Source organism: Cibotium barometz, chromosome 47, assembly GCF_041138505.1.
Source record: "Cibotium barometz isolate CiBa-2024 chromosome 47, ASM4113850v1, whole genome shotgun sequence".
In the NCBI taxonomy this organism is placed as follows: Eukaryota; Viridiplantae; Streptophyta; class Polypodiopsida; order Cyatheales; family Cibotiaceae; genus Cibotium; species Cibotium barometz.
The window spans coordinates 45,116,730-45,127,009 of NC_141092.1; positions in this window are offsets into that span (position 1 = coordinate 45,116,730).

Here is a 10,280-nt window from a genome sequence, read left to right on the forward strand (position 1 = left end):
GGTTGAGATATGTGGAAGCTGTTGACACACTTTCCTCCTTTTACCAAGTCTGGCGAGATGAGCTCCCCATTCCAACTTACACCTTGGCCAAAAAAGAAGAAGAGTCAACCGATTCCCAATCCGAACCCCAAAAGACTTTGCCGCTTTGTGCAAAAAGCATGAAATAAAAAGTTGGCACTAGCTGAGCGAGAAGACAAAAAAACTAGGCATATACTGATCTACCCAACCACCCTCGAGCCCAAGGGTGCACACATAAATACAATGAAATATCACATATCTTACCTTAGTGTCCCATACCACCAAGAGATATGACTTCACTCCAACGGCACTTGGCTCTAGCTTGAAATGGCAAGAGAATAGACACAATGCTCTACACAAGAGAAAATCCCTTGAGAATGCCCCATGCCCCTATTATATAGGAGGGCCCTCAAGTGACTCTTGACTCTCCATTTCCATGTGTGACCCTTGGTTGCTTGACCCTAACCTCAACCCAAGGTTAGACCTAACCCTTGCCCCACTAGAGCATGTTCCCATGTTCACATGCCTAGGGTGGGTTAGCCTCCTAGTATATTTACATAACATACTTCCCCTCTCTCAAAACATTGCACTCTTGCAATGAAAAGAAGGAAGGAAAAATGTGCTGAATGTTCTCAATTGACTCCCAAGTCAAATCCTCAATTTCCATGTCTTTCCACACTTAATTTTAACCTCAGGGATTAGGCGACTACGAAGTTTCCTTTCCCTGAATTTAAGTACCTTTTTAGGTTCATGTGGAATATAGGACAAATCTTCGACTTCAATAAGTTCTTGTGAGGAGTGTCAATCGCGACTTGCTGATGATGATGGATTCTACGAGATAAAGCACACCGAATGAGTCTCACCCATCATAATAGTATCTAAAAAGAATGAAAAAAAGAGTGTATGTGGACCTCAAAAATATCAATGCCACTACACAATACGAGATCACTACATTGCCCTTCACAGAATATGTGCTCAAGCGGGTTGAGGAAAGGAAGCCTATAGCTTCCTTGATGGATTGACCCAAAAGATCAACACAAAATGACTTTTCCTACCAAATGGGGCATGCATGTATATCGACGAGTCATGCCATTTGGTTTGACCAATGCCCCAGGCACCTTCCAACACCTAATGTACATAGCCGAAAATTCCTTGAAGTCTTTATGGATAACCTTTATGTCAATTCTAAGTGGAAAGCACATTTTTGGTATCTGAGAAAAGTGCTAGAGATATGACTCTTAACCCTTTGAAATGCTAATTTGGGTTTGTGGCATGGAGTAATCCTGGGACACATTGTCTCAGAACATGGTATCTCCATAGATAACAGTAAGGTGTGACTCATTCTTGAGCTGCCATCCCCTACCAACTTCAAGGGAGTCCAACGATTCATGGGGCATGTAGGTTATTATCGTCATTTCATCTTTATGTATCCCAACATAGCTTGTCCTCTTTATGAAATCTTGGTGATTTTTGAATGGACAGAGGAGTGCCAACAAGAGTATGATACCCTTAAAAAAGCATTAGCAAACGCTCCTATTTTGAGATCCCCTAATTGGGAGATCATATTCCATGTCCATTTAGATGATTATGCTTTCATAATCAATTATGTGTTGGCTCAACCTGGAGAACACAATAGGGATTTCCCTATTAGCTTTTCTAGCCAATTAAATGAAGCAAAATGAAATTATACCACCACACGGAAAGAGAAGGGTTGGCCATGGTCTATACAATTAAAAAGTTTTCTCATTACCCTTTGACAACCAAATTTGTTTTCTTTATAGACCATCAAGCTCTTTTTTATCTCGTGAATAAACCTTGCACCATGGGTAGGATCACTAGATGGCTTCTTATTTTACTTGAATTTGATTTTACAGTCACGGCACACGTAAAGGGTCCCAACATGCATTAGCCAACCATATGTTGCACATTCCTAATAGAGAGCCACCAGTGGGTGTTGATGAGATGACCCCTTTTCCAACTATGCTTGATTCCTAAATGGGGAGATGAAGTTGCACACTTCCTAGCTAATGGCGGACCCACCAAAGCTCCGATCAACAAGGATTGGGCAAGACGTCTCATCAAGAAAGTTATCCCCTATCAATTGATTTTGTAGGGCAACTTTACAAACAAGGAAAAGAAAAAATCATGAGACGTGGTGTCCATTAGGACAAATATCTTTTTTTTAGAGCAAACCTGTGGAGTCATAGGTTGACACTTTGCAGCAAATATACCAATGCTCAAAAGATCCTTCTAGTAGGCTTGTGGTGGCCAACCTTGTTTGGAGATGCCGCTGAATATGTCAAATGATGGAACGGATGGTAATTCTGCACAATAAGGACATGATGCCCCTGTACGCCATCATGTTCTTACAACTATTTAAGAAATGGGGCATCCATTAGGTAGGACCCATTAGTTTGGTTGGGCCAAACACACCTGAGCCCGATACATCATAACGGCCATGGACTATTGCACAAAATGGGTTGAAGCTCAAGCCACAAGGAAAGTTGATGCAAAGTCCACAACTAAATTCCTTTACGAGTGTGTGATCACTTGCTTTGGGTGTGTCCCCTCTTGAGCTTGTCAGTGACAATGGTGCCCACTTCATGAATGAGGTAATACAATTTTTGCTACAAGAATTCCTAGTCACACACCATAAATCTTCACCCTATTACCCCCAAGCCAATGACCAAGCAGAAAGCATGAACAAGACCTTCTGCACCATCTTGACCAAGACTATAGAGGCTATCTGTAATGGGAATAGATGTTGTTGGCTGCACTCTGGGCTTATTACACCACCACATATAAAGTGGCCATTAACACACGACACCCTTTAGATTAACATACAAAATTGAAGCGATTATTCCCATGGAGTTCTTGGTGCCAAGATTAAGGGTAGCCATACAGGAAAGACTCACTAACAATGCCTTGAGCGATTGGCTCTTTAAGCTTGAGAAACTCGACAAAACGCATCTAAGGGTTGTGTATGGAATGATTGTTGAAAAAGTACTGACCAGCTTAAGGACAAGGAGATGAATGAGGGGGATATGGTCCTTCTCTACATCACAAAAATCACAAGAAAAAACTCAAATACAGAGGACTAGGACCCTTTCTAGTGACTGAAATAACCCCACAAGGTGCAATTAATGTGCATTGAAACTCTTGACAGTGTCAAGACGGCATGTTATGTCAATGGTAAACAAATTGCAACACTACTATGGACCACTCACGTAGAACTTCTTAAGGGAAATTCACCTCAAAAAGGAGGAGAAATAAAAACATTATGCGATGAAAAACCAGCACAACAAGAAGCCAAGGAATGACAAGCAAAACTTAGAGGGGCCACAACAAATCATAGTAAACATGGTAGTCGACCTTGAAGAAGAAGCCTGAGAAGTGAAATCTGCCCTTTTGTGGTTAAGAATGACCACTCTGACAAGTTTCACCCAAAATTTAGCACTTGTTGATATGGGTGCTAACAATAATTTAATGTCCTATGACACATGGAACTCTTTCGCATGAGAGGCCAACCTTACACCACACCTCAACCACCGTCACTAACGTCACTCTACATTCTGCTAAAAGTGCCCCTTAGAAGGAAAGTTTTGTCATGCCTACAAGGACCATCCACGAAGAAATCCTTATGGGAAGAAGATAGATGGGATACAATCAGTGTCATATTGATCATCGGGACACGTAAGGACAACAACACTACAACTGGCCCTAGGGCAAGTTATTGTCCTTATGATAGACGACGAGCCGAAGCTGCCAATCTCACCTCCACATGGTGACCAACCCTCTTCACCAACCACAACCCCCCTGATTACTAACAAGCATAGAACCATGCTACCCAAAAAGAGGCCTCTCCTTTACCAAGTTCCCCATCCAATAAAGCCTTAGCACAATAATAAGCTCTGTAGCACGTCAAACCTCGCCAAAGGAGCCTACTAGCACTACTAACATTGACCACACCACTAACTGCCAGCAGTGTACCAGCTCTCGCCTTTGTTCCACCCAAACTGCTGATACTCACTGTTGGGTGCCCAAGAAGATCCTCGTTGCCCAAGGTTATTATGAGGGTGCTACCACCTTGTGGATTCCTTGAAGATCCAATCCTTCCCCTCAAACCTCGGTAACCCCAAAGGTTTTGCCATATTGACATACTACCCAAACCTTACGTCGACCTTTGCCAAGGCAACTACAAGCCTGTAAGGTCAGGGAGAACATTCGATAAAGGTCCTCACCGTAAAAAAACCATCACCACAACCCACCTCGTCCTCACGCGGCGATAACTACTTCTAGATGAGCTACAAAGCCTTCCATCGATTCCCCCAGTACTCCAAAACTGTGGTACGTTTTTGTCCACACACACTCTCTCTACTACTACCGTTGATTCTTCTTTGCCAGTTTCGAGGACAAACCTGAATTAGGGAGGGGGCTATGTAAACCATAATAGTTAACATTATTTTAAGTATGGTTACGCTTCATGTAATCCATTTTTATGCAAAACCACACTAAGCGCTTCATGTAAAAGATATATGGGATGACCGAGCTTATGACATGTGTAACACAAGCCATGAGAAAGAAGCATAGGTGTATCTAGAGCTAGAGATTTTTGGGCCTCCAATTGTCAAATGGTTGGACGACCATTGTAAAAAGAGAGCTCATGTATATAAGTGACTTATGAAATATGAAAAGGATATACAATCCCATTATCACAATTGATTTTTGCTCTCTCTCTCTCTCTCTCTCTCCCTCTTACTCTCTTGTGGCTATGGTGGTGAGCTTGTGTGTATGCATGCTTGCTTGCTTGGTTGTAAGCATGTAGGTGATGATCCCTTTTCTTGCCTCTTCTTCTTCTTCTTGCTCTCTCTCCCTTTTTCACTCTTGCATGTATACGAAAGCATCGAGTAGGAGTTAAGCTCTCCATAGCCCCTTTTCTCATTCCTCCCTATCTAGCTTAAGAAAAGCTCCACTTGGGTGACATAAGTGGTGGTGGAGTGAGCCCCTAGCGGCTTCACATAGAGGAGTTAACCCTCATCAGGGTTGGCTAAGTGCATGTTCCTGAATCGACCCTGGCATTGTATCTTTTCTCTTCTCTTCTCCCTCTCTCATGCAAGGAAGTATGCTCATTTAGGTGAACACTAGCTAAGGCACTAAACATGGAATACACTATTGAAAGATGACTTTTGGTTGGATAGTGGTCAAGTATGAGTGATATAAGCCCCTCCTTCACTTAAGAGGGGGTGTTGAAATACGTAAGCTCGGGTTATTTGGTTGTGTAAATATACCTTAGAGGTGCAAGATATTATCTTATGTTGTGAAAAGATAAGAATGCCACATGAGATATTGTGTGAATGGTGAGAGCCACATAAAAGAATGTGGAAAAGGAATCGCCACATGGTATGATGATGTGTAAAGAAGATGGGCTAAAGGCTATCTATATTAGAAGCCTTTCATTGTATAGTTCACAACATATTACAAATACAAGGTATTGAGTGTGTCTATCTTCCACCTCTCATTAGTGTGCAATTATCCCCATGGCTTACCTTGATTATTATGATCCTCCTTAATCATATGGTTAATAATTGATTAGCACTAAGCTTAGCACAATTTGTAGATTCTCAACATGGTATCAGAGAAAGCTTTACCTAAGCTTAGGTTATTTATGGTTAGTATTTTCTTTATGTCATGATGATTTGTGTATAGAAAAGAAATTATGACACACTGATTATCATTAGGGAGATAAATTATTAGGAGATTATGCCTTCACATGGTAAGTTTAATTATTGGAGGTCACTTGAAGCTGTCCTTTAAGTGAAGGAGTGGAAGTCCACAAAGGAGCTGCCAAGAACCCATTTATGCCTCAAAAAATGTTGGTTTTGTGACTTTTTGCCTCACGAAGAGTTGGTTTGAGCATAGATGATACTCGATGTGAAGAAGGGTTACTATGTGATGGGATGTATGAATTCCATAGTTCTTTGCATTTGGCAAGGAATGTAGAAAGGTAAGAGGTTATATGTTAGGGATAGAGCCCATTGTGAGCACCCCAAAAAAGAGGGTATCATTGGTTGAGTTTGCTGATGAGAAAAATGGTGTGGGAGCCATGAAAGGATTACATAATGGTTTTGGCACCTTTGGTTTCTAAAAATAAACCTATGAGTGAAGATCACCCTTGAATATTTGGCATGCAAAGAGGAGGAGCATGCACGTTGTGAGCTCAATGGGGACCTTATGGAAGCTACATTGATGGCTATTGGAAGTTTGATTAGAAGCGGCCTGCAAAAGCAGAGCTGAAAGACGACATTAGCCAGTGGTAAAAATCAGAGCCATGGTGGTGGCTCAAGAGAAGCAAGAGGTAGAAGCTATACTCAAGAGCACAATAGCTGCAGCCAACACACAGCAGCACATGAAAGTTTGACATCAGTATATATGCATAAGAAGCTTGCACATTTACATGAAGAAGAATCAAGGGTTGAGTAGCTATGATAGGGGCGACTAGCACTAGAAAAAGGTAGCTATAGTCAAGCATCAGTAATGGCAGCTTCTTGACGAGAAGCAGGCATAAGCTACAAGAAGCAGCGCAAAGAAAACAGTAGCTCAAAAGAGACCTCTCTAGCACTGGTGATGCTTCAGAAGAGAAGTAGTGCAAATAAGAAGACGATGACCTTCAACATATTAAAAAAGGCATCATTCATATTTGGTGTGTGAAGATAAGAAGATTTCTTTTGTGGTTCACACACACTCCTAAGCAAGCTCCCATTCACATCTTGCAAAAGCACGCTTATAAAAAGAGACACACACACACATGGGTTCCCTGTGTGACTGTGGCCAAAATAATATGTAAGGTCTCTTTCACCCGAGAATCAAGTGCGTCCCCTACCCGAGCCCGTGGGTGCTCAAAACGGTTTGTAATATGGTGTGCATTGAGTTGTGCACATATGGGCAATGCACTTTGTGGGTTGGTTCCTTCTCCCGGGCATATGGGTATCCAAAAACTACTTGGGTGGCTCTGCCCAAGCAAAATGGTACACATAATAGACTTGAGTTTGTAGATTGGTATACACACATATTGAGTAGAACACTCCAATTTAGCATTGTGGCATACTGTCAAATTGTCATGGGTGAGTGTTTGGTTAATTTATTGGATAGTGGTCAAGTGTGAGTGATATGAACACCCCCTTTGCTTAAGAAGGGGTGCTGAAACATGTAAACTTGGGATATTTGTTGGAGTGTGTAAACACACCTTAGAGGTGCAAGATATTATAGATTATTACAGCTGTGGAAAGATAAGAACGCCACATGAGATGCTGTGTGAATGGTGAGAGCCACATAAAATATTATGAAAAAGGAATTTTTACATGACATGATAATGTGTAAATGAGATTGGGTTAAAGGCTATCTATATTAGAAGCCTTGCATTGTATGGTCCATAACATATTACAAATACAAGGTGTTAGGTGTGCCTATCATGTCCACCTCTTATTACTATGCAATTATCGTCATGGTGTACCTTGATTATTATGAGCCTCCTTAAGCATATGGTTAATATGTGATTAGCACTACGCTAGCACAATTCTTAGATTCTTAACACGTGCACTAACAGAGGTGATCACAATGGTGATATTTGACACCTCTCCATGACTGTTTATTCATTGTTCTTGCCCATCGATGACAATGTTGATGAGGGTATTGATGATGGGCAACGATGGTGATGATAGCCTTGCCTTGTGTTATGCATAGCATAGTCACCTGAAGCTCTCTCTCTCTCTCTCTCTCTCTCTCTCTCTCTCTCTCTCTCTCTCTCTCTCTCTCTCTCTCTCTCTCTCTCTCTCTCTCACCTAAAGTCGACGTTAAGCGGCTCTGTCTCCGAGTGTGTGTGTGTGTGTAGTAAAAGAGGACACTCTCACTACCTTTCTACCACCCATCGTGGGGTAGAAATGGCTAGTGGGATTGCCCTTGGGATGACATGAACCCACCTGGGTTCAAGTCTCTCTGTCGATTGGTCTCTCTAAATCAATAAAGTCGACGTTAAGCAGCTCCGTCTCTGGGTGTGTGTGTGTGTGTGTAAAAGTGGACACTCTCACTACCTTTCTTCCACCCATCGTGGGGTAGAAATGGCTAGTGGGATTGCCCTTGGGATGACATGAACCCACCTGGGTTCAAGTCTCTCCGTCAATTGGTCTCTCTAGATCAATAAAGTCAAGGTTGAGCGGCTGTCTCTCTCTCTCTCTCTCTCTCTCTCTCTCTCTCTCTCTCACACACACACACACACACACACACACACACACATAGACATAGTCATTGAAGGTCTCTCTCTCTCTCTCTCTCTCTCTCTCTCTCTCTCTCTCTTTCTCTATCCTTCACATAGAAGAGAAAAACAAAGCTTTGAAAAAAAAAATTCTTTCTATTATCTTCCATGCTTCTTTCTCTTCAATACAAGCCCAATTCTCCTCTTTATAAACATAATACAAGGCTTAAATAGCCTTAGCCTTCCAACTTAAAAAAAAAACACTTGCAAGCTTTCTCCCAAGTATGTTTTTATATCGCAAAAAAAAAAACTAAATCCTGGTCCTCTACAAGACTTAAGAAAATGATGTAGAAAGCGAGAAAAAAGATTGCCTCGTAAACCAACGAGGGTTCACCGAGATCCAAAAGCACTTCACACCCAACCCAATGCTGTGATGAGACAATTCCAACCAGAAGGATCCAACCAGAAGGATCCAACCAGAAGAGAGAAAAGCCAATGTAGATTAACAAGGGCATAAACACACATTTCTAACCTAATGTGCCATCAAACACCTAAAGAAAAATTTCTAGTCATAGCACGTGCTATATGGGGTTTTAAATAGTCCCCTCCCACCCTCCTCTTCCTCCTCTTAAGAGTGTGCTAGAAACATATGTGGGGAATCTAGGCCATATGAGTTATATATGCATTTCATCCGTACGCTTCTCCCACTTTATCCACCTAACTCCCTCTTTTATTTCTCCTTTTTAGTATTGGAACCATAGCCTTTGTCATATTCTTTAGATGAAGCATTTTCCCTTATGGCTCTCACTTCCTCCATGATTGGGAACCTTCCTCATACCCCTCCTTGTAAGCTTTTGCATATTTTAAAAAGCGCGCACGCACACACACACACACACACACACACACACACTCTCTCTCTCTCTCTCTCTCTCTCTCTCTCTCAAGCACACACTCTCACGTGCACACATGCATGCATGAACACACACGCACATGCACACATGTGCACACACATACACACACGCATGTATACATAGGCACACACACAAACATGTATGTATGTATGTGTGTTTGTGTTTGTGTTTGTGTTTGTGCCTACACACACACACACACACACACACACACACACACACACACACACACACACACACACACACACATACATACATGTGTGTGTGTGTGTGGAGAGAGAGAGAGAGAGAGAGAGAGAGAGAGAGAGAGAGAGAGAGAGAGAGAGAGAGAGAGAGGGAGGGAGGGAGGGAGGGAGGGAGGGAGAGAGAGAGAGAGAGAGAGAGAGAAATCTTGTTTCCTTCAGAGTTGGGAATATTAAGCTGTGTGTAGTTGATTTGAGATGAGGTAGAGGGAGGAGGATTCTTTCTATGATACATGTGACAAATCGGAAATGATCTCTTTAATGCTTTTGATGATAGGAGAAGATCTCTTTGATGCTTTTGATTGATGTTTTTTCCCTCATGTCTTAATTCTATGTGGAGGACTATGTACACATGGTAGATAAGAGACCGAGAAGATACTTGTGCTTACCTTGTCTCGTTTGAAGGTGTGAACATATGAATAAGGAAAACACATGTTGGAAAAGAAACATTCATAACCTCAACAAATTGAATGATTTATTTATAAATATTTTAAAATAGAGCACACTATTCATAGTTTCACAAAATATGTTTGAAATTACAAGAGATGGAAAATAATATTGAATATTATGTGTGTTTTGATGTATGTTGTTCTACATACATCTATATGTTACAGTATAGATATATGGTAGGATTCAACCAAGTATTAAACTGAAAGAAGAAAAGTTACCTATTCGATTATATTGTGATGAGATTGTGATGATCCACAAAAGGCATACAGTAAATGGTCGAAGGAGTACAAACAATTAAGAAGGAAAATACATGGTATGATTGAGAATTTATAAGCATGGGAAAAGTTAAGAAAGTAGGTAAGAATGAAAAAAAGAAAAGACAAAAACAAAAAATGTAACAACAAATGAAGGAAA